Source organism: Petaurus breviceps, unplaced genomic scaffold (genome assembly GCF_028583685.1).
Source record: "Petaurus breviceps papuanus isolate PSGF00001 unplaced genomic scaffold, PetGlider_PUasm1.0 76, whole genome shotgun sequence".
Lineage (NCBI taxonomy): Eukaryota > Metazoa > Chordata > Mammalia > Diprotodontia > Petauridae > Petaurus > Petaurus breviceps.
This window is the reverse complement of record NW_027186473.1, coordinates 10330617-10355861: the sequence shown is the minus strand read 5'-3', so window position 1 is coordinate 10355861 and position 25245 is coordinate 10330617. Positions and strand designations below refer to the sequence as shown.

Here is a 25245-nt window from a genome sequence, read left to right as displayed (position 1 = left end):
ACCTTCATTTACTCATCTGTAAAATCTTTCTTAAGGTGGACAAACCAAACAAAGGAACATTCCATTCTATATCTGCTTCTCTTGAGGCAGGTGGTATAATGGATAGAGAGCCAACCTCAAAGCCAGAAAGACTGAACAGAGAGTTCAAATCCCTCTTCTAACACATACTAGCTCTGTGACCTTGGACAGGTCACTTGAGCACTCTCCCAGTGCTCAAGGTAATTCTTTAAGACTAAGTTTCTAAGAAGGTGCTGACCTACACCTGTCAACCATGGATTCCTTATGCCATCGAAATCATAGGCCCAGACCCTATCCATATGCTATCTATTTCTCACCAACAGGGAGAAACTAGTGGGGGTGGAAATGATGGAAGCCTTGAGGAACAAATGACCCTTCTCACCTATAGCATGTGATGGAAAGTGGGACATAATCTGACACACTATACTAGGCTCTGTAAGAGCTGATTACAGAGTGTTCAGAAAAAAGATAGGTAAGATCACATGGATGGGAATTCTGCAGGGGCAAAGGAAGTCGTGAAATAGGGAGATGGGATAGCTGCCCAGTCCTTATTTGACTTTTTCCTCTGCCAAGGAGAATAAACCTTTGACCTGGAAAAGATAGAACAAAAAATGACTAATGTGAAGTTGATAATTAAAGAAGTACAGAGATAGTAACAGAGCCCTTGGCTGCTTCTGATAAATTTAAGTCACCTTGGTGCAAACAAATGAGATCCCCCAGCAGTGAAAGAGACGGCAGATACAACTGTGGTGAAGGGAAGTACCATAGGACAGCAAGTACCTGAAGGAAAGCAAGAGTTGTCTAGTTTTTAAAGGGGGTAAGAAAATGGTGTCTGTAAATGTAGGCCAACGAGCTTGACATTTATTTCAGAATGTGTTATTATTAGTGAAGTTTATAGAAGGAAATGACGTTCACAGCGGGCCAGCATGACTCCATCAATATCAAGTCATGCTGGGCTAGCCTTATTTCCTTTCCTTTATTTACAGTGTTACTAAATTAGTGGATCAGAGGAATGTTTGTTTTCATCCTTTCTGTCTGTCTCTAAATATATATGCATATACACACATATGTAAACATACACATATAACATATACACACATATGTATATACGAACACACATATACACCCTACATGTGTATATGTGTGTATATATATATCTATAGACATGCATGCACATATTATACGTGGTTCAACTGGATTTTAAGAAAGCATTTGATAAAGTATCTCATGCTATGTTTTGGAAAAGACAGAGAATGTGAACTGGATGGATTCAGAACTGATTAAACAGCCAGGCACAAAGAGCAGTCATTAATGATTCTAGGTCATCTTGGAAATAGACCCCAATCAAGTGTCCCAGGCATCTGCATCTGGCTCTATGCTATTAGATATTTTTATCTGTGACTTGGATAAAGGCATTATTATTAAATTTGTGGATGACACAGAGCTAGAAGTATAGCTAACGCACTGTGTGAAACAGTCTGGATCCAAAAATATAACAGGCCAGAAAAATTGAGACAAATAAGATTAAATTTAAAAACGTAAGTATAAAGGCTTATACTTACGTTCAACACATAGATTTCACAGGTACAAGATGGGGGAGGCATGTTTAGGCAGAAGTTTGTCTAAAAAAAGATCTCACAGTTTGAGTGAACTACAAGCTTCAGTATGAACCCACAATGTGCTGTAGTGGCCAAAAGCCTTAATTCCATCTTGGGCTGCATTAATTAAGGGCAGAATAGTTTCCAGATGATAATCCTGCTGTTCCCTAAATGGTCAGACTAAACCCGGGGTACTTTATTCAGTTCTGGGCTTCATGAACTTCCAGAGGAAGAGAAACAGGGGGTGAATGACTTTGAGTCTTTGCCACATGAGAGTTGATTGAAAGACTTGGGACATTTAGCTTTGAGAAAAGAAGGCTCGGGAAGGACATGATAGCTTGTTTCAAGTATCTGAAGAGTTATCCTGTGGAAGAGGGATTAGACCTGGTTCTGTTTGGCCCTAGAGGTAAGACCTCGACATCAAATGGGCGGAAGGCACAAAGAAGCAAATTTAGCCACAATGTCAGGATAAACTTCCTCATGTGTCAGAGCTGTCCCAAAGTACCTCACTACAGAGTGGGTTCCCCCTCACTGGAGGGCTTCAGGCAATACTTGAGCTCTTCCCCTATATGTCCTGAGTTGGAGTTCTTTAAAAAAAAAAGTTTCTTTATGGTTGTTTTTTTTAAAACATTGATGTCATGCCTCAACACCGTCATCCTAGTGTGCCCTCCCTTCTGACAAAGAAGCCCAGTTTGGCAAAAGAAACTGATCCCCGGACTGTGTCCAGCAGTGGCATGGGCTCTATCCCATATATCTCCAGCCTACTGCCACTCTGCAATAGCAATTTAATCCACTTCCCTGCTTTTGCATTTCAGCCAAGTTCCTTCTAGTTATCATTGTCAGAAGGACTCTGACTTTTGAGTGGAATTACAAATGTCCAGCTTTGTGAACTTCAACATGCAATGTTGAAATTGCATTAGAGTGACCTGCCCTGCACTTGTATACCTAATTGTAAAATTGATAATTGACATCAGAGTTGTTAGACACATGGTCCACAACACTCCCGAGTACCACTAGAACCAGATGAAAATGTAATTGGGAAATATTTAACCAAGTAAATGAAAATGTAATAAAAGAAAGATGGTATCATTAAGCCTTTGTGCAGCCTGCAGGCATCCATATGTACATATTAGTGAACATCTCTATTTTTCCATTTGTATCTGACATCACAGATTTACATAATCCTTCCCCCTCAAGCACCAGTTTAATCCTCACCATCAGGTGAGGTCATGTATGTCTGAAAGTTCTTTGTAGTTGTACTGTTGAGTCATCTCAGTTGTGTCTGACTCTTCATGACCCCATATGGGGTTTTCTTGCCAGAGATACTGGACTGGTTTGTCATGTCCTTCTCCAGCTCATTTTACAGATGAGGAACTGAGGCAAATAAGGTTAAGTGACTTGGCCAGGTTCACATAGTAAGTGAGGCTGTCACATAGTAGGAGGCTGGATTTAAGCTCAGGTCCTTCTGACTTCAGGGCCTACACTCTATCCACTATGCCACCTAATTCCCCCTTTTAGCCATATAGTGCTATATTAAATGTGAAGTAACTTCATTCAGGTCTTCAGAAGAACTGTGATTCTGTCAATGTGAGTATAGTTCTAGTTATGCAGATCTCAACCAGTGTTGAGACATTTTATCTGTTACTGTAGTCAAAGGAATTTCATTTTCTGGCAGCCAGCCTGTTAATGATGATGCCCCTATGGGGCAGTTAGGGGACACAGTGGCTAGAGTACCAGACCTGATGTCAGGAAAACTCCTTTTCCTGAGTTCAGATCTGGCCTCAGACACTTACTGTGTGACCCTGCACAAGTCACTTTACTCTGTCTCAATTTTTTCATCTGGAAAATGAGCTGGAAAAGGAAATGGCAAACCACTCCAGTATCTTTGCCAAGAAACCCCAGATAGGGTCACAGACAGTCAGATACAAGTGAAATGACTGAACAGTAACAACTTTCTCAGCCTAATTAGACTAATCTCTAGAGGACAGAACAGACATGGAACCTGTTACTGTGGCCAAAGGCGCAATTTGTTCAGCCTGGCAGAGGTCTTGGCAGCAGATTGGCTCTGGAAGGAGTGGGGTGGTAAGAGAGTGTGAAGATTTGAGGATGCCATCTAGTTTTCAAGCTTAAGTGACTGGGAGGATGATGCTGTCCTCTACCACAACAGAGTTAGAAAAAGCAGAAGATATTGGGTTCAACTTGAGACATGTTGAGTTTAAGATGTCCACAGGACATCCAATTCAAAACGTCCAGGAAGCACGTGGTGATAGAAAAGAGAAGTTAGGGCTGATAAGTAGATCTAAGAACCATCAGCATAAACATGACCAATGAATCATGGGAGCTGATAAGATCACAGAGAGGGAAGAGGACCCCAAATATCTAGGCTATCCATTTTTGGGTCAGCAGTTGTGGTTAGAGCAATACTGTCAATAGTCCTAGCCCATGGGCGGGTCTAGCTTTCCCTAAAGCCTGCCTCCACAAAGACTAGACTGGTTTTTCTTTAAAAGGTATGGAAACCACCCTGCAGACCAAATGGGCCCAAGGGACTAGTGGCCTAAACACAAAAGCTAGAGCTGAAAGAGTTCATTTGCTCTTCCCTCAGGCTTTTCACTAAGTGACCAGCAGAGAGACGAGGAAGCTTACAGCAAAAGTATATTGGAAATTATGTAAGACCTTGATAATATAAAAACATTCTTTAAAAAAAAAAGAAAATTATATGAGACATTGAAGTAGATGTGGTCCCTGTCACAACAGACTTTACAACTTAAATTCTGTAGATTCGATGCCAGCAGTGTTATAGGATTGAAAAGAAGGGTGATAACACCTTATTAAATTTAATTCAACAAACATTTAAGTGACTGCTATGTGGCAGGCACTGTGCTAAATGGTGGAGAGGAGGAGGAGGAGAAAAAGAAGAAGTAGAGAAGGAGGAAGAAGAGGAAACAGAAAAGGAAGAGGAAAAAGAAGAGGAAGAGGAAAAAGAAGGAGAAGGAGAATCTCTGTGGTTAAAGAGTTTGCAATCTAACGTGTCACAAAAATTGTGATTGTGTCATCCGGTTCCTCTGCAAAGGCCTTCCATGTTTAAAGTTAAACTTCTTAGAAGAAACTAGGCTTAAAGAGGGAAGAGAAGGGAGCACATCATTGAAAGAGTTTCCAAAACATATGCTGGCTTGGAGGATGGTTGGAGCAGGAATAAAAACAAACAGAAAGTTGTTTGACCAGAGTAAGAGGTGAGAGGGGAGTCAGTCAGGGAAAGAAATTTGTACAAGTGATGACAGAAAGTTTAAATTTGATTCCAAAAGGCAAGGGCTAAGGGGTTGGAGTGGAGTGGTAAGCCAGGCAAGAGACTTAGGGAGTAACACAAGAAGTCACTGTAGCAGACAAGCAGATTATTGGAGACACCGGGCTTGGAAAACAATCAGGTCACAAAGATGACCCCAGCCCGTGTCGCCTATTGCCTTAAAGGCATCCAGTCAGTTAATCTTGCTTTGTGCACAAGTTGCTGAACAGCACATAAGAAAAACAGTTAAAACACCAGGACTCTTCAGGTTCTAAATAGTGAAGATTGCCATTCCAACTTTAACACATTTTCTTTAACAATGACACAAAAAAAAAGATGATGCCAAATTCCAACCAAATAGCCATTTCAATATAGATTTTTTTTTTAACTAAAAATAAATCATAGAATTACAAAAGGCATGCTGAAGCCTCTTTCCCAGCCCTCATTTCATTGGCAGATGAGTGATCTCCCTTCAGTGGTACAGATGGAACTTTTATTCCGTGGACCTGTGTGAGGCTTGTTCATAAATATATGAGCATTATATGTTTATATTTGCTCCCATAAATGCTCCTAATATATGAAATGTGGATGAACTACTATAATCTTCTTTTCCACCATTGAAATTGCTCAAATGAGTTAATTTTCAAGTTGCATATTAGATTTGGTACTCCAGTGAATCTGTAATCTGCATTCCCTTCACTGGTATATTATAAGCCCTTCATGACTTTTCATCCTTTGTATTTCCTGTCCACAGGTGCTACTCTATCCAAAACTCTGCTTTTAAGAACTTCTGGTCCTTAAAAAGCAAAATGATGTTGTTATTTGTTGAGTCGTTTCAGTTGTGTTTGACTCTTTATGACCACATTTGGGGTTTTCTTAGCAAAGATACTGGAGTGGTTTGCCCTTTCTTTCTCCAGCTCACTTTACAGAGGAGGAAACTGAATCAAACAGGTTTAAGTGAGTTACCAAGGTCACACAAGTAGCATGTGAGTTCAGATTTGAACTTAGGCCTTCCTGACTTGAGGACCAATGCTCTATCCATTGCACCATGTAGCTACCCCAAAGACAAAATACTTAATTTAAAAAAGAAAAGATAAGGATAAGGCTTTAAACTATTCTTTTCCTTTTGTGCTTGTGAAAGGTGCCAAATTGGCAGCCTTTCTAAAAATTCAAGCTGTTCAAAAATATACGTGGCCTTGTGAAGTCATGAGTTTTCTTTCACTAAGTTTTCAAACAGAGGCTGAAATACCACCTTTTGTAGTTGTTGTAGAGGGGATTCCTGACTTAGGTAAGAGGTTAGCCTAAATGACCTGGAAAGTCCCTTTCAACTCTAAGGGTCTCTGATTCTATGAGTAGACCTTAACTCTAATACCCTGACTTCCAGTGACTGCTATAGTCCTTCCAGGACAATTGTACTAATGGTGCCCACCACATATGCAACCCATTTGAGGCATTTAATTTGAAAAGACAGATAGACTGTGGTAACCAATACAAAGTAGCATTTTTAGTCTAATCTTTAGGATGGTGTGAATAATATCATGCTTGCTGCAGAGTAAGCCTGGAAATCTGGACAGAAAATAACAAAAAGAAAAATACCAAGCCATCATTGGACTGGCAGGTATTAATTCTGGACAGCTTCAGGAAGCTCTGAGCAGAAGAAAATGTTTTCCTTGCCCATTTTTTAAAAATTGGGTCCCATTAGACTAATGCAGTTAGCAATCACTACAGATCCCAGATTGTGAATATTTTTATTCTTTCACCAATCTCCTGTGCCATCCAGTCCTCAGAAAGTAAATAAGTGACTAGAGCCAGAAAAATTCCTGACCTAATTTTTAAGTCTTTACATGATTCAAAGATAAAAATAATTCCTTAATTATCTTACATCTTGGAACTTAAAAACTTGGAGCCTTTCCACTTCTAAAAATGGGTGCCTGCCCAAAACATTGCTAACTATTGCGTTAGGAAATGATAGGAGTATTTGTTTTCATTAACCAAAAATGTTTTCCTCTTGGCTAATAAAGATGACTAAATTTGGAATATAGTGTTTAGCATGTAGTAAGCACTTTGAAAATATTTATTGATGATTGGAGTCAGAAGTCTGGGGTTTGAGCCCTGGATTTGCTCTTTACCAGCTGTATGACGTATGGTAATTGACTATCCTTTTGTACCTAATTTCTAAAATGGGTAGGATTAGACTCAATGATTGCTGATATATCTTTTAACACAGATCATGGAGGCATGTGTTCATTAGTGTATTTGTAAAAGGGCAAATCAAAATCTTGTTTATTTTTGAGCATAAAGGAATGGACCCCCTGAGACAGTGACCCACTCATAGGCTTACTGAGACCACCAGCTATTTGGTCATATTCTAGAACCAGGACAAAAAGGATCTAGGTTGAAAAATTAAAGGATAACACATATCCTTGCTCTCACCATTTTTTTCTTTTTTTTTTTTTTTTAATATTTTTAAGCAATCAGGGTTAAGTAACTTGCTCAAGGTTACACGGCCAGTTATTTCTGGGTGTGGTGCTGAGTGACTGAGCCCAGGATTCAATCTCCAGGTCGTCCCAACACTGGAGCTGGTACTCTTACTCGCTGAGCCACCTGGCCACCCCTAAGCAATTGGGGTTAAGTAACTTGCTCAAGGTTACACGGCCAGGTGTTTCTGGGTGGGTGCTAAGTGTCTGAGCCCGGGATTCGATCTCCAGGTCTTCTCAACACTGGAGCCGGTGCTCTTACTTGCTGTGCTACCTGGCCGCCCCCACCATTTTTTTCAATGTTAATAAATTATAACTAAGTAATTTTCCTGTGAGCTTGAGCGGTGTGTGTGTGTCTGTCTTGGATTCTAACGGTGTTATTACAGAGGTTTTGAGCAGAAGAACGCCATGGCCAAAGATATGTTTTAGGAAGATTAATCTGGTAGCAATGAAGAGGATGAATTAGAAGATGGAAGAAACTACAAGTAGGAAGACTAATTAGCAGTCTTACAAGTAGCTCAGGACAGAGAAAATGAGGGCTTGAACTATGCTGTTGGTGGTAGAAATGGAAATGAGGGGATGAATATGAGGTAGAATAAATAGGACTTGGTAACTGATTGGATGGGTGAAAAACAGAGAGAAGGAAGGAGATGAGTATTCCAAGATGAATGACCAAGAGGATAGTGGTGTCATTAGCAGAAATAGAAACATCAGGAGAGGCAGATTGGGGGTAAGGAAGTTATCAGTTCAGCTTTGGATATCTTGATCTTGAGGTGCCAACAAGGCAACCAAATGTAGATTTATCAAGTAAGTGGAAATAAAAGTTTGGATGGTAGCATCTTGAGGTTATAGCTGAAATAATCTTCAATGGAAAATGCATGAAATCACCAAGGAAAAATTTACCAAAAACCAAGAAAGTGACCAAGGACAAAATCTTAAGGGATGGCTACATTTTGGGAAGCTAGGTGGTGCAGTGAATAGAGTGCCTGGAATCAGGAAGACCTGAGCTTAAATTTGACTTCAGATTCTTACTAGCTGTGTGACCCTGGACAAGTCATTTAACCCCTTTTGCCTCAGTTTCCTCATCCGTAAAATGAACTGGAGAAGGACATGACAAAGCATTTCAGTATCTTCCAGGAAAACCCCAAAATCGGTTCTTGAAGAGTCAGACACAAGTGAAACAACACAACAAAAAAACATTTAGGGGACCAGAGAAAGAAGAGGAGCCAGTAAAGGAAGCAGAGTTTTAAGAGGAGTTCAGTGTCACAGAAAAAAAATGAGAAAATAATATTAAGGCTGATCAACAGCAGCAAATATATGAGAGAGGTCAAGGACACCACAGAAGCTAGATTGCCCAGGATTGAGGAAGTCAATGGATTTCCACTCTGCGGAAAATAGATGCCAGTTCATCAGCAAATACACACATTTGTGTCAGGGTAGTGATACAAAGATACACGAGGCACAACCCCTGCCCTCAATTAACTTACTATGTGGGAAGATGAAAAGATGTTACAAATGACATTAAAATACAAGGCAGAATGTCCTCAGGGCTACAGGAGTCAGAGACAGAGTAAGCAAGTTCCAGAATCAAGGGAAGGAATTTTGTTGTTACTGTTGTCTTTAGGCAGGGGGAGCCCTGAGAATCTTTGTTGGCATAGGTGTAAATGTTATCCTCAGAAAGGAGGAAGGACTTTTCTACCTGAGCAAGGGAGGAATAAGGCTTGGAGACAAAGGGAGTCAGTGCCTACTTGGATCCTTCAGTAAGTAGGAGGGGCAGGCATCTGGTGGGAGTGGGGATTGACTTCGTGCCTGGGAAGAAATTGAAAGGGTCTAAAATATCTGATATGCAGTGTGACATAAGAAGCCAATAAAAGGATTGCTGATCAGGAGTACTGACTTAGCTGCCTTGAGAGAGAGAGAGAGAGAGAGAGAGAGAGAGAGAGAGAGAGAGAGTTTCCTCAAAGAATACATAGGGGAATCCTATATCTTAGTAGAAGGTGTCACTCTGTAGCTACTGACCATGGCCACCACATGACAGCTCCTGTCTCTTGGCCAATACAATGAGAAGATCACCTGTGTGTGCTGTAGCCTTTTCTGCATATGTAGCCCCAGCCTGAACAAACAATGTCTGTTTATATGAAAGGGTATTCCAGATTTAGAGCTTGAAAGAATTTTTTTGCAGATAGATGACTATCTAGTCCAACTCCCTCCTTTTGTAGGTGATGAAAGTGAGATGCAGTGATATTATGTGGCTTGCTCAGGGTGAGACAGGTAATTGTGACTGAGCTGGGGTATGAGCCCAAACCTTCTGTCTCTAAACCCAAGACTTTTTTGCACTATGCCATGCTGCCTACATAGGTTAAAGACATAAGATAAAAAATCACACTCCTTAGTGACCAAAGACAGGACAGATTATTTACCCTCACTGAAAATTTCTTCTTCCATCACACACAATCTAGCATTCCCAAATTTACATTTGGTTTTTTTTTTTTGTTGTTGTTGTTTAACTTTGGACACCTTTGTTTTGAATTTTGAAACTCATCTCTTTCTTTGGTGACCTCCTCAAATGTTTCATGCTCCAGTGACCCTTTTCTCAGTAATTCTTCCCATATGTTTATTGTCTTTTGTTTATAAAACAGCTTTAAGTAAATTCTTTGGGCTAAGGTCATGTCATCCTGTTTTTGGCATTCCTTTGCAATGTGAAGAATTTGTTTTGCACAATTTAAACATTTAGGAGAATGAACAATTGGCTCGTACCATCTATGAAATAGGATCTTGTGTTGCCCAAAGGTGATCTAATGGAAAAGTTGAGCACATTTAGTTGGATTTTTGATGACCATTTTTCACATAAACAAAAATATAAAGCTTGTAATGATCGTGTACAACTGAAGTATGCCACTTTGTTCAGTTTCAGTTGTGTCTGACTCTGTGACACCATTTGGGATTTTCTTGGGAAAGATACTGGAGTGGTTTGCCTTTTCTTTCTCCAGTCATTTGACAGATGAGGAAATTGAAGCAAACAGGATTAAGTGACTTTCCCAGGGTCACAAAGCTAGTAAGTACCTGAGGCCAGGTTTGAACTCAGGAAGATGTGTCTTCCTGACTTCAGGCTCAATATTCTATCCACTGTACCACCTAGCTGCCCAAATATTCCATTACCTAAAAGAAAAATGTTCTTCAGTCATTTCAATCATGTCCAGCTCTTTGTGACCCCATTTGACCAAAAAGTGACTTGCCCAGGGTTATACTAGTATGTTTCTGAGACCAGATTTGAACTCAGGAAGATGAGTCCTCCTGATTCCAAGCCCAGTGCTCTGTTCACTGTACTACCAAAAGGAAAAATAGTGAAACATAAATGTCCATCTTCTCTTAGAATCATAGAATTTTAGAGCTGAAGATCTTAGAAATCATTTGGACCAACTGCCTCATTTTACAGATAAAGAAACTAAGACCAAACAAGGTGAAATGCTCAAAAGAAAAGAGCTTCTTAGTAGGAAAATCAATAAACTAAGTCTCAGCAATTAAATTAAAAAATATATACATATACACACATGTCTCTGTGCATGTGTGTGTATATATATATGTATATGTATATATATCAAGTGCATATTCCATGCTGGGTTTTGCTTTAGGCACTGAGTATTCAAAGGCAAAAACTAGATAGTGTTTGACTTCAACGAGCTGTTATTCTACCAAGTTTTCAGGCTAATGTTTTTTTTATTGCCTCTTGTCCAGTATTGATATTTTTTCTCCTCTCACTTCCTTTGTTTCATGTACCAAAATCTAGAATGCCCCCCCCGCCAAAGGTGCTGCTTAATAGTCGTTCAGGATAGTATGGAAGAATGATCTGGGGGCAGGGCTGGCTATACTTATACATAATCAGTCATTCTCAAAATGCAGCTGGTGAAAAAATGATAAGCCTGACCTTGAGGTTAATAGATAACAGTGGCAAGGTTTGGGGTGGTGTAAATGAATTGCATGGATCTCAAAAGAGGAAGCTTATTGAGGAATCTGAAAGGGGCAGTGCTCAGCAAGGAGCATATACATTCTTCCTCTTAGAGATTTGAGTGGAGAGGACTATCAGAGATGTGGTGTCCTCAGGGGAAAGCCAGGATTCCATTAAAGTGAGATGGTGGGGGAGAGAAGATGTTGACTGCAAACTTCAAAAACTGGATGTTTGAGAATATAGTGAAGATTCCATAGGGCACAGTAGAATGAGGTTAGAAGATGGATGGGTTGTATTACAGTGGATCTGGAGAGGAATAGAGCTGATGAGAATAAGGATTAGGTTCAGGAAAAGGGACTTTGGTCATCTTGTTTGTACCAAAGGCGACAAGAATGGAGGAGCTAGTGAAATGGAAAGTGAATTGGAATGGTTTGTTCTGTCAATAAATTTACTGTATTAATTCACTCCAGAGTTCAAGAGAGACACTATGAGGCTTCTCTCCCAGATATGCTTTTCTCCTCACTGGGCCTTTAGATTCCAGGTAGATAATAATAATAGCTAGCATTTTTGTAAAAATTTAAGATTTGCAAAGCACTTGATGAAATATTATTTGGGTTCATCCTCACCACGATCTAGAGAGATAGGTGCTATCATTATCCCCGTTTTATGCATGAGGAAACTGAGGCAACAAGCAATTAAGTGACTTGTGAAGGATCATACCTTTAAAAGGCATTAGAAGTTGGATTTGACCCTAAGTCTTTCTGACTCCACGTTCAGTTCTCTATTCTCTCTGCTGCCTAGCTCTGGAAGGGCTAAGATAGAAAGGTGGATCTCCACAAGGATTAGCATGCCATCCTATTTGGTCACAAGGAGAACTGTGTAGGTGATTGGTGACTTTCATCAGCAGGCATACACATGTATACTTCCTGCTACTGAAATACAAGCATGCAAATGAAGGTCTCTTGTAGGCTGAGACAAGTCCCTTTTATCATGAAGCTCACAAATGATTGATTGAAGCTATAGCAAAAGAATATTGATGAGGAACCCTGATTTGGAAAATAGAAAAATATCATAGGATCATTGAATTTGGAGCTGGACGAGATTATAAAGAACATTCTTATTTTGCAAATTACTTTTTTACAAGATAGAAAGAAAAGCCCTGTACCCAAATTGCTTCTTCCCATAATTGTTATTTAAGAAATGCTCCTTGAATGAGTAGACACGTGCAGCAAAGTTAAGGGACTTGACGGAAGTTTAAGATTGAATCAGCAATAGAAGCCATTGCTAGGGGAATGATGTTATTCCCTGTCTACCAGAAACATATAAACAATCATTATGGCATTAACAAAAAAGGGCCCTTCACTCCGAGTAAATGGAGTGCTTGGCTCTGTGTTCCCAATCTCATAACAAGAACAGCGATCTACTGTTTATATTTGTGTACCTTTTATAATTGCACAAGCTTTGTTTTGTTTTTCTTCACTACCTGGAAGGAAAAGCAGAAAGGCTTATTCTAAAGAAGTCATTTTAATAGGTGAAAAGTGGGGGGGGGCACCTTTTTTCTTTTGCATCTGACTGTAATCCTCTTATACAAAGGAGGAGTGTTTAGAGGAACACCTAGAAATGACAGTTTTGATCATAACAATCCCATTTACTGTTCATATACACATGGAGCCCTTAAATCAAGTTTAATGGTACTCTCTTAAAAACAACCACCAGTCAGATAATGAAAACCAGCTCCTGCAAACCTTGCCAGCTCCTGCCTGACGTACTTCCAACCCAGTTGTGTAGGAGCTACATGCAAATGATGGTATAATTATACCTTTGGTTGGATGCAAATGCATGTTGCTACCAATTTCTGGTTTCACACTAAGGCTGGATAGACCTGAGTGAAAGTTAGCCCTAAAGCACATTGAGCTTGAGCTTCTGTTAATGAATTCAGATTCAGGTAAACCCTGAATGATCTAGGAAGTCTCCTAGTTTTTAAGGCTTTATGTTACAGTCAAGACCTGGGAAAAGTTTGTATAAAATACAGTTTCTTAAGTTTCTTTTGTGAGGTATGACCATTGGTGCCCTTCATACGAAGTCCATGGAGGTTTTTCTTATTTGGGAGTTAAATGGATTTTTTTTTTAAGCTTATACATTTTCGTTTCAGGAAGAAATATTGCTTCTCCCAAAAACTGCCATTTGTCAGCAGCTGCAATTACTACATAAATATACATGTTCTTGTCTGTGCATATATATACATACATATATGTATGTACTTGCATACTATATGTTCATATGTTTCCTTTTTGTTCAGGCCACATGCCACTCCTGGCTTGTTGATTATTCAAATGCTTCTTTCACAGAAGCAGATAGTGAGTTAACCAGATGTAGTTTTCATGTCCAACTAAATCCCAGTAATGTCTCTTCAGGTAAAGGAGCTCAAAGAAAATATAAGGACTCATGTGGCTTTTCTTGTATATTTTCTCTCAAATCATCCTGTGCATATCATAGGTAGAAATGTTAACATGAAACTTATTTTTAAACCAAAAAGCACATTCCTCTACTAATATCTGAGTCTGATACCTACCTCATCCTGTTGTAGATGCAACTTCTCAAGGTGTAGACTGGCTCGTATAAGCCTTGATAGATCCTAGCATACTAGAAAAACTTCCAGTACAGGGCAGCAATGGGCTGTCTATCTGTTCTCTGAAAGCCAGCCCAGCTAAGTTCATATTACCTGATTGCATCAGGGTTATGAAACTCATGAAGACCCTTTGCCAAATCACAGAAGAGAAGGGATTTGTGTCATTGGAAGGAGTAGTGTAGTACATGATGATTGCAAAGTATTCTTCTGTCCTTATATGTCTACATGTATCTTCCCCCAAAAGAGTGTAAGCCCCTGAGGGCAAGGTCTAGTTCCTTTTTCTTTTGGTATTACCCAAGCCCAACATAGTAACTGAATATAGCAGGTACATAATAAATGTTTAGTCAAATCGAACTGACCAGTTCATATGTACTTCAACAAATAAAGAATTCACTTTAGTAACAGGATGTCATTTGGAGTCTGGGGTCTATGATCTGTCTTCTGGGTCACCCTGGCGGACCTTCATGGTGCCCCAGTGAGCACAGAAGCACATCATACTTGAGTCAGGACCAAGGTGACCTTTTTAGCTCAGTGAAATGTGCTCACATCTGAATTGTTCCTTTGAACTACAGCGTCCGGCCATAAAAAGTAGGTTAGGGAATATTTCTCTTCGCCCTAAATCAGTTACTCCCTGTCTTTGGCAAAGTGCCATAATGGAAATGCACATTTTGTTTGTTTTCCTCTCACCAATCAAATTAGCAATTTTTTTTCTATGTTCCTGAAAGGCTACATTAGGGACTACTGTCAGCTTCCAATCTTAAATGTCTTCACTTTCATTTAAGTACAAAGGATAGTTAAAAAGTTAATGAGATATTTTTATTTGTGGTTTATTATTTTATAGTCACATCATGTACAGGACAGAGCACAAACTTTGCCTCTGGGATGTGAAACCTGGCAAATAAACAGAGAATAAATAAATCAAGTACAGAACTAGAATAATGTGAGGGTAAACTCTTGCCCGTAGCATTGTACCAAATACTATATGAAAAACAAACCTCCAAGATATAATTTCCACAGGGCCACACTCATTCACTCATACATTCATTTACTCAAATATCATTTATGTACAAGGAACCATAGAAAGCATAGTGGCAGTCCAAGATGAATTTATAGTCTTGTAGGGAAGATAAGCTCTGTACCCAAATAACTAAAATGCAGAATAGAATATGAAAGTGTGACAAGGAAGATACAAAGAAAGTTCTTTACCTGTCAAGAGAATGGAAGGATTTCTTTTAGCTGGAGTTAGCCACTTCATTGAACAGACTTAGTAATAGTAATAGTCAATAAACATTTATTAAGTTTCTACTGTATGCCAGGCACTATGCTAAAGCACTGGTTTAGTATTTGGACTGGCTTTTGAAAGATGAGTAGAAATCTTAATTGGAGAAGTTGTTGGTTATGGAAATATTAGAAATGGTTTTCCTTTTTGCTTCCTCTTAATCAGGGTGGCCTTTATGGGGTCAGTGGGATCCAAGGTGAGCTTTGAAGAATGGGGACAAAAATAGACAGTCAGGTGAGACAGTGAATAGGGTGCTAGACTTGGGATCAAGAAGACCTAATCCCAAGGTTTGAATCCTGCCCTAGACACAGTAGCTGTGAGATTTTGGGCAACTCTGCTAACTTCTCTGGGCCTCAGTTTCTTCATACATAAAATTAGACTCATTTACCTCTAAGAATGCTTCCAGCTTTATGATTCTACATGAGATAGGAGGTTGTTGTAAAAATAACATAAAGAGAGGGACAAGCTCCCATATCCAGTGTCAGAAGAGTGGATAAAAAGAAGTGATAGGAAGGTTAGTTGTATGGCTTAAAGAGAACAGGGAGGGGTGGCTAGGTGGTGCAGCAAACAGAGCACCAGCCCTGGAGTCAGGAGGACCTGAGTTCAAATCCAGCCTCAGACACAACACAAAACTAGCCATGTGACTGTGGTCAAGTCACTTAACCCCAATTGCCCTACCTTCCCCTCTCCAAAAAGCAAAATAAAAAAAAGAGAGAGAGAACATGGAGTAGAATAAAAGAGGGATGGAAGAGGAAACCTCTAAACCAATGCAGAGAAAAGGAAGGTTTAGAGGGGGAGATAAAAAGGCCTCTTTGTCCTTTTCATCCTTTTGGATCTTGAAGCATCCTTTATCTACTAACTCCATATTCCAATGGGCATCTTCCAATGTGGACATTAACAACACTTACATCTTGGGTTGAAATTTACCCTGAAATAACTTAATGAAATAATTTCTTTAATGTTCATGTAATCATACAAACTGATATTGAACATTCTTTAGCTATTCCCATGATGTTTATTAGTATAAACAGCAAAGCTGTAATTATGTAGCTTTCTCACCTCATCACCTGATCTTGGATAGGCTTTTCTATAACAGTGCTCTCACTTTAATGTTTTACTTGTAATTTTAAGGACAGAGACTACTTTGAGACAGTTTAGCACTGTGTGGTCTGTATAGCTACAGATCAAGTGTTTCTCAGTGTCAATGGAAAAATGCTTACCCAAGTGGAGAATGGAAAAGCCCAGCTGGATTTGGGAGTTCTGTAAATTTCTGTCAGCTATTGGGTGACCTATGCTGTCTTTAACATCTCATTTGTTAAACATTATTATTATTATTTATCAAACGCTCATAGACTAACCTTTTGCTTTTTCGTTCTCTGGCTGCTTCTGATGGCTTGATAAAGTAGTTTTCATGGATTATGGCTCATAAAAACCCATTAGTGAAAGTATCTTTTGGATGAATTATACTGGATTTTAGACCTATCTTCTAATGTGATACTCCATGTAATTGGCCAGCCAGTTGCTTTCATTTCAGGCGCCTGGATGGAGAAGCAGTAGAGCACAATGGAAAGTGGGCTAATCTGGGAAGGCTAGGTGGTGCAGTGAATAAAGCACTGGCCCTGGAATCAGGAGGATCTGAGTTCAAATCTGGCCTCAGACACAACACAAAAAAACTAGCTGTGTAACCTTGGGCAAGTCACTTAACCCCAATTGCCCTACCTTACCCCCCTCAAAAAAAAAAAAGTGGGTTATCTCTTCAGTAAGAGGACCTGTGTTCAAATGTTGCCTTTGATATTTAGTAGTTATATGACTTTGGGCAAATCACTTAATGTCGTTCAGTGTCAGTTCCTTCATCTGTAAGGAGTTTAGACCATATGGCCTCTGAGATCCCTTCTAGCCCTAGAACCAGTGCAACTCAGTTAAGGTCGCCTCTGCACCCCACTCCACTAAGCAAATGTCTGACTGTCACTGGTATAATCTAACACTGGCCACACAGCTTATAAAATGAATTAGATCATCGTGCTCTCCTGCTTTCCCATCACAAATCAATACTCACTCTAGCTAACTGGGCTTTTGTAAATTCAGGGCCATGAAAAACCTTTGCTGCCATCTGCAACTAAAATGTCACTTTTGATAAATCTTAAGACTTGGGCAGTTATTTCTTTATAAGGATTTTGAGTGAACTCATTTCACAGAATAGGTGAAGTATTTCTCATTCTGTGCCTTTCTCAGGGAACATTTAAGGGGTATGAAACTTTCTATTTTTATCTGGAAAGAGGGAATTCGAATTTTAGTAACTTTTCAGAGAAGAAAAGAATTACAGATTTTGCAGAGGCCAGTTCCTGACATTCATCTCTTGATCATTAAATGATTGTAAAACTGTAGATCTGCTGAGCCCACACAGTCTAGAGTCATGCTCTGCCCTTCACCTTAACCTCTTGTTTCCCTAGCTTCCTTCAGGATTCAGCTTAAGTCCTGTCTTCTACAGGAGACCTTTCCTGGCCCTGTTCTCTTCCCATTCCTCATTTCCCCTAACAGCTATTGCTTTCTCTGCTCAGTTTCCTTTTCATGTACTCTGTATAGATCTTGTATGTGCCTAGATGCTTACGTGTGGTCTCCTTCATTAGAATGTGTGCTCTGACAAGGCAGAGACAGTATTTTGCTTTTCTTAAAATTCCCCAGCATTTAGCATTATGTCTGGAAGATAGTAAGTGCTTAATAAATGCTATTTGATCAAATGAATCATATATTAGTGGAGATGAAAGGCTCTCATTAGCAACTGGCAGCTTAGAACTTATTTGAGATCTTATTTTAAAATACTGTAGTCACAATGTTGTTCCCCCCCTTATTAAAAAAAATACTATAGTCATAATGGAAACATTTCTCAAGATCTTTGAGTCTTGGATTGGTTTGCATGTAAAATCTAGCTGAAATTGTTTTATTTAATTACTTAGATTCATTAAGAGGGACCTTTAGCCTCTCAAAAAGAAAGTGCCAAATCCTTCATTTCTTTACTTCCAAGGCACTGGAGAAGAGGGTAGCAATTGCCCTCAGTCCTCAGTTCTCCCTCCCTTCTCCCAGAAGTCCTTTGTAATGTGATTATTACAATAATTTTTAAAAAAGTGTTTTCCTTACAGCACCCCTGTAAGATAAGTAGTGTAAACATCCCCATTTTACAGAAGGAGGGATTTTTTTTGTTTGTTTTTTGTTTGGGGGGGGTATGGCAATTGGGGTTAAGTGACTTGCCTAAGGTCACACAGCTAGTTTTTTTTAGTCACACATTTAGTAAGGGTCAGAACAAGCCCCAAGCCATGCTTATCACATTGACATTTAGGGGAAGGGGGAGGGCAGTGAGGCTCTCTCTCCTCCCCCCCAAACACATTTTCCCTTTTGCCTTGGGCTGTTCCAAGCCATGCCACTCAAAGGCATCTTTCCTTCCATCTTTGGCTTATGTTTGATAAATATCTGATTTCTTTAACTTTTTTTTAACCTTAGACAAGTAACCTCCCTCCATTAAAAATAAGATGGATCATATTTATTCCCTACCCCCCAAGTCTGTTTCCCTCCCCCCTAGGTTCTGGCCTCTGTTGTCTTCTCTTGATACACATTCTGATGTGTGCTTTTATCTACTAGGTAGTGATCTTAATCTACTTCCTAAATTCAGCTCTCATCTCTATGCAAAAGACTCCCAAATAGATGTAGATACAGACATATATGTGTGTATACATATGTGTAATATACACACACATATATAGAGAGAGTCCTAATCTATCTCCAACCCCATCTTTGTTGTTGTTGTTCAGTTGTTTTTGACTCTTTGTGACCCCTTTTGGGGATTTTCTTGGCAAAGATACTGGAGTGGTTTTCTATTTTCTTCTCCAGCTCATTTTACAGATGAAGAACTGAGGCAAACAGGGATAAGTGACTTGCTCAGGGTCACACAGCTAGTAAGTGTCTGAGGCTAGATTTGAATTCAGGCCCTCCTGACTCTAGGCTGAGCACTCCATCTACTGTGCCATCTAACTGCCCCCTTCCCAGCTCCATCCTACATCCCTAAATGCCTGGGTGGCTCATTAAGTATTTCAAACTTAGCATATCTAAAACAAAGCTAATCATCTCTCTCCCCTCCCCCTTTCTTAAGTTCTGCCTCCAAATTTCCCAATTTCCATTTGTGGGCACCACCATCTTCCTAGTCACTCAAAGCTATCCTTAACTTTTCCTTGGTCAAGCTCCCAAATCGAATGATTTAGCATTTCTCGTTAATGCTACCTCTCTGTCATCTCTTCCCATCCATCCCCCTTTTCCCACTCATAAGGCCACCACTCTTGTTACCAGGCCCTTTTGTCTGGACTGCTGTTGGAGCCTCATCAGTCCACCTGCTTTTCTTGTCTCTTCCTGTCTTAACCCATCCTCCCCCCAGATGCCAAAAGAATGCTCCTAAGATGCACTTCCTCTCCCAACCTCTGCTCAGAAAACCTCAGCAGCAACTTGTTACCGCTAGCACAAAAGGGAAACTCTTCAGCCCACCATTTAAAGTCCTCCAAAATCTGGCTTCCACTTCCTTTTCTGATCTCATCTCATACTACTCCCCTTTACTTACTCCATTTCAAGCAACAGGCCTACTACCAGCTCCTCCTGGTCAGTATCCATCTTCTGAATCGGTGCCTTTGTCCACGGTGCCTGGAGCTTGCTTGCTCTCATCTCTGCCACTCAAAATCATCTTTTTTCAAGGTGCGGTTCTGGTGCCCTTCCCCGTCTCCACACCCTGATTCTCCATCTCTTAATGCTTTCTCCCTCCTTAAATTGTTTACTTCTCTGCATGCTTGTTGTAAACCACCCCTACCCTCCAAGTAGAATACAATGTTAGCCCCTTGAGATGATATAGCCTATTAAGTCTTTGTGTTTATATCATCAGTGCCTAGCATATGGCCTTCAACTTAATAGGAGTTTAATAAATGTTTATTGAATTGAATCAAATCTGTTCTGGGACCAGAACAATGGGAATCATAGGACCAAGAGATTCATGCAGTAGTTGTTCATGGGTTTGCTGATTCTGAAGGCTCTTTTAGGGTCTTAAGCATGTCTCAATCACAGGAACTAGAAGGAAAAACAGACTGATTACTGCTGAACAATGGAAGAAAGAGTCAGCTTGATTTCTGATGGGCTCCCATAGCAATCCTTAACTTTTGAGATTGTTGAAAGCAGCTGTCTCAATTTTTTTTTTCTTTCCACTAATGGCTATTTTTCCATCTGGCAGACTGACAAAAACTATGCCCTCCTCAAGCAGCCGTAAAAATGGACATTCTCCCATGGTTCACAGCTTGAGTCAATGAGATTCTTCTATAGCAGAGCTGCTCTTAGAGGAAAACCTGAAACCAAGAAAAACAATCATTCACTTTGGTTACACACCTGATGCTGGACCCAAGGTCACCAACTTAGAGGAGTTCAATTTTCTCCACTTGATTTTGCCCCAAATTTTTAGGATCACTCAAACCTGAAACTTGAACTAGAAACTGAAATGAGGTGTTACTTACCCAAATCCACATGAAACTTACACCACTGAACCCTTCAGCTTAAAAGAAGGGTTTTTCTTTCTCTGTGTTTATTTGCATATGTCTCTCTCTTCTTTCTTTACCTAGCTCTTCCTCCTCTCCTGTAGTCTCACTGCTTCCACAGTCTTCCCCCTGTGTCTCCAAGTGAAAAGCCTTTTATGAAGAGGAAGTGTTTCTAAATTGAATCCTGCTTGTGTTGTGATAGCTTATGTTTTTGTGATAATGCTCCCGGGACCCAGCCAAATGGAATGGGAGGGGAGACTTGGGCCAGATGGATGGGAAACTTACCCTCAGGGTCGCACTTCCATTGGTATAGCTCAGCCAGCTAGTGTGATGTATTATAGCCTGTGTGCTGGAGAATCAGCAGTAAGACCCAGGTTGGAATCCTGCCTTCAACATTGACTGTGACCTGGGAAAGTCACTTAACTGCTATATGCTTCCCTCACCCCATCTGTAAAATGGGGAGAATACTAGCACCTAATTCACAGGCCCAAGGATCAAATGAGATCACAGATGTAAATAAAGTATTTTTAAAATGGCAATATAAGTCCAGCCATTAATATTTTTAGTACTAATATAGATCAGAGAGCATTCATTGAGTGTCTACCTTATACACACCCATGTACCAGATACTTGGATGTTACATAGCAATGAATGAACTCTTCTCCATCCAAGAAAACACAGTCTAATGAGTCCCGTGAGTTCTTTTCATGGGCATTGCTAGCCTTTTACAGTAGAAAACAGCATTAGCTCCTGCCCTATAACAGTCCTACCTCACCCAATATCAACATCCCCCTTGGCAAGACCTTGATAACCATCCCTGTCTTTGAGAGAGGCATCATCTCTTCCTGAGGCCAGTTATCCTTTGATTTAAGGCAGAATCTCAGTTCTCCTGAGTCAGCTGAAATGGGTGGCTTATTCCTTGATCTAGGGACTATGTATTATAACTTGCCATCACAAGCTTATGACCATGAAAACAATAACTTTTATTTTCTCTTAGGGCACTGTGTAGAAAGTCATGACAGAGCATAGTTCCTTCATTCCCCAGAATACCTCATCTCTCACAAAAGACTGGTTTCTCCCCGCCAAGCGTTTGTTACATGGGCTAGATAGGAGCTGTCTTATCTGACAGAACCAATTCAAAAGAGCCTTTGTTATGGCTATGATACAAATGTAATTTCTGCCCGCTTGGGCCAGGTCCTATTCCACTGTTCTGCTGCAGGGATGCAACTGCCTTATAGCTTGAGCTGAAGAAAGTGATCTCTATCCACTGTGAGCATGTGGGATTAAAAAATAATTAGAGATGCAATCTGTCTCCAAGGACAGAATTGAAAATATTTCATTAACATGTCATAGAATTTTGCATCGAGGACAATGTGCTCTTTTAGACTCAGAATAGAGTTTAGAATTGGGGGACTTAAATTGCCTTTACCATGTGGCACAAGTTTATGAAAGTTCAGCGCTTCCAGGGGCCATTCTGTCTTTCTGCACACAACTGTGATCCAGATAGAGCCAAAACTTTAAAGCTAAAAGGGACTCATCTAGTACAGCCTACTCCCCTTCTCTCAAGTAGATAAGGAAAGCAAAATGAAAAGGTAAAATTACTTGACCAAGGTCATGCAGGTCGGAAGAGGTATTACAGCTAGAACTTGGGAAATTGAGGAACCACAGTCTTGCTGTGGTTTCAGTAAAATTAAAGTGCAAGTAGTCAGAGGACGTGACCACCTCAAGAATGTGATTTAAGAGGCATCCATTGACTTTGAGGGACTGTCTATGACCTCTGATCGTGTGACCTTGTCTGGTATGTGGCAGTAGTGCCTGAATATCCCACCATCATCGGCCTTGAGTTAAGGCAATGCTAAAAGCCCCTGTTAAAATCCAGAACTTTACTTGGAAGAATAAAAGTCCATTGGCATCCTGTAATAGAAATCAGTTGAACAGATTAGTTGGGCTGGGCAGGGGAGAGCAGTTCTTTGAGGAAATGAGATTTGGGGTTGGTAAACTCTGGAAAGGAAGGGGTATTGAAAATGTTAATAAGGGTAGCCAGAGGGCAACCACTTTGGGAAAGGGCCAACTAGTGAAAATATTGGGAGTGCATAAGATGAACATTTCCCACTTTTGTTCTTTCAACAAATATTAACGCTTGTTATCTATAAGCATGGGGCCATGAATAGCATAAAAGAGAAACCTTAACCCTTGTCTTCTGTACCCCAGCTTTGCTGGATTTCTCTGAACTCTCCTCCCAAGCTCCAAGCAGATCAGCTCCAACTTACTTGCAAGTGGTTTGAAAGGCATCAGAACTTGTTGCTCAATGAAAGGCAAGCTTGGACAATGAGCTTTGTATCACACACACACACACACACACAGGCTTTCATGCCATCTCCCCCTCCAAGCTGAGTTCAGTGACAGTGTTGGGGTTTGGGTGGGAGTGGGGGGGAGGGAAGAGGAAAGAGAGACCAAGAGAGAAACTAATATTTATTTATAAAATATATAAATAAATAATATAAATACATAAAATTTGTTTAAAAAATTTTTAAAGAAAAAACAGGAGCATTACCAACCTTGGCATAAAATGATGGTCGCAAAAAAGTATGAGACTAATTTTGTAATTCTATCAACCTGGCCATGCCACCTCCTGGAGCGAGTTCAAAATTATAATGATTGTCATTACATCAACTCCACTGAGTGCATTCCTAAGTGCCCGTTATATTTGTGGCTTCCTAGATAAAGTTCTGCCACAGATAATCAAGGGCAGCATCTCTCTATAGCTTCCATTCTGATTCTCCTTTTCTTCTGCAGTCTGTAGTTTCAGGATGTGGGTTAATAAATAGAAATGGTTTCATAGGCTAAAAATAAGCCCCTCATGCTATATCTCTATTCAGATCTCCCATTCATTTCTATTCTGGGCCTGGGGAATTGTTTTGGCAGCAAGGGATGGGTCATGTAAATCCGTGACATTATCTGAGAGTAGCTTTTGATGGAATCCTCATTGTTCTGCTTTCTTCCTTTACATAATGGCTAGGCCTGCTGAATTTCTTCATGGGGCTTTTTTTTTTAGCCTCAGTTACTTAGTGACACATTTTCCCTAACAAGGAGTTGTTGAGAATTCAACATATTCATAGTGAAGTTCGGATAGCAAATGTTCTCTAGTTCTTGGAGCACATCATCTAGTAACAAGGTTCCATCCTCCCTCCCCACCCCAATCCCCATGGGCTTGTTGGACCCAACTTAATTTACCCCATTTGTAGAAAACTTCCTTCTTCAGTCAGGGAGTTGTTAGATGCACTCCACACAAAGACTGTCTGATGGATTTTGCTTCACAACATTTCATTTTCTACAATGCCAAATCCCCCTTCACCTGATACTGTTTTTTTTTTCCTTCTGTTGAAAGTTTCTACAGGCTACAATGCTAGTGGTCTATCTTTTGTATTACTTGTCAGATTCTATTGTGATAATCACAGGGTCATAGATTTAATGCTGGAAGGGACCTCAGAAGTGTAGTTCAAACCTCTAATTTTGCAGATGAGGAAACTGAGGTCTATAGAAGTGATTTGCCCAAGGTCATATTAGTAGAGGTTGGCAGAGCCAGGATTTGGACTTGTTCTCACTCCAAATCTAGCACTGTTTTCACTGTACCATGCTTCCTCTCATATGATCAAGAAATGCCTTTATAGTGAATATAATGGTCTTTTTGGCTATGAAACCAAAGTATTTCAAAGGTCCCGCCAATGACCCAGTACTCACTAGCGTGAAAGACTCAAGCCTTAGGCCTTCTTTCTTTCCTTTATGCACTTGTTCCATTTGGAGAGATTTATCTAATGCCAGTGAAGACTAGTATGATATTCTGGGGAAAGAATCTCTGGATAGAGAGTCACAGGACCTGGATGGAGACCTGCCTCTCCTATTTGCTGGAATTCTCTGAGCCTCAGTACCCTTAGCTGCAAAAAGAGGATAATAATCTTAGTACTAACTACCTCACAGCGTTGTGATCAATCAACATACCTTTATTAAGCACCTGTTAGCTTCAAAGCACTGTTCTGAGTGTTAGAGAATGAAACGATGCCAGCCAGCCCTCAAGGACCTTATATTCTATGGAGGAACATAACATACAGGAGCATAATGTCAAGATACTGTTAGACACCCTGTTTTCCAGAGCTGAGACCCAGAAAACAAGGTTCACCCTGAGCTTGTCATAACAACAATCCTTTGCACTCACCCTCTGGAACTAATGGTCCCTGAGTTCAGGCAAGCACCAGCAGGCCCAGACATGAAACACAACTGTGAATGAACTTTTTGTCACTAGACAGCTTTTCCCCAGTGTTGCTGTTTGCCTCACCATTGTTACACTATGCTATGTGAGTCTTTGTCTAACCACAAGTATATAAATCAAGGTTCGGCCCCACTACCTTGGGTCCCCCCACTAGGGTTGGGACCCTGGCACATGTTGCTTGCAAGCCATTTTCCTC

The 25245-nt window shown here is 40.2% G+C and overlaps 1 protein-coding gene and 1 long non-coding RNA gene across 2 annotated transcripts in view; one reads left to right on the top strand and one right to left on the bottom strand.

The window, feature by feature from the left end:
* The window catches only part of SCFD2 (sec1 family domain containing 2), a 438813-nt gene that overhangs the window by 342038 nt on the left and 71530 nt on the right, over positions 1–25245 (top strand). The window lies entirely within an intron of this gene.
* On the bottom strand, positions 20169–21700 carry LOC138175007 (uncharacterized). Its single transcript, XR_011171850.1, has 2 exons — positions 20762–21700; positions 20169–20596 (listed from the first exon to the last, which is right to left on the bottom strand). It is a non-coding gene; the product is annotated as an uncharacterized lncRNA (long non-coding RNA).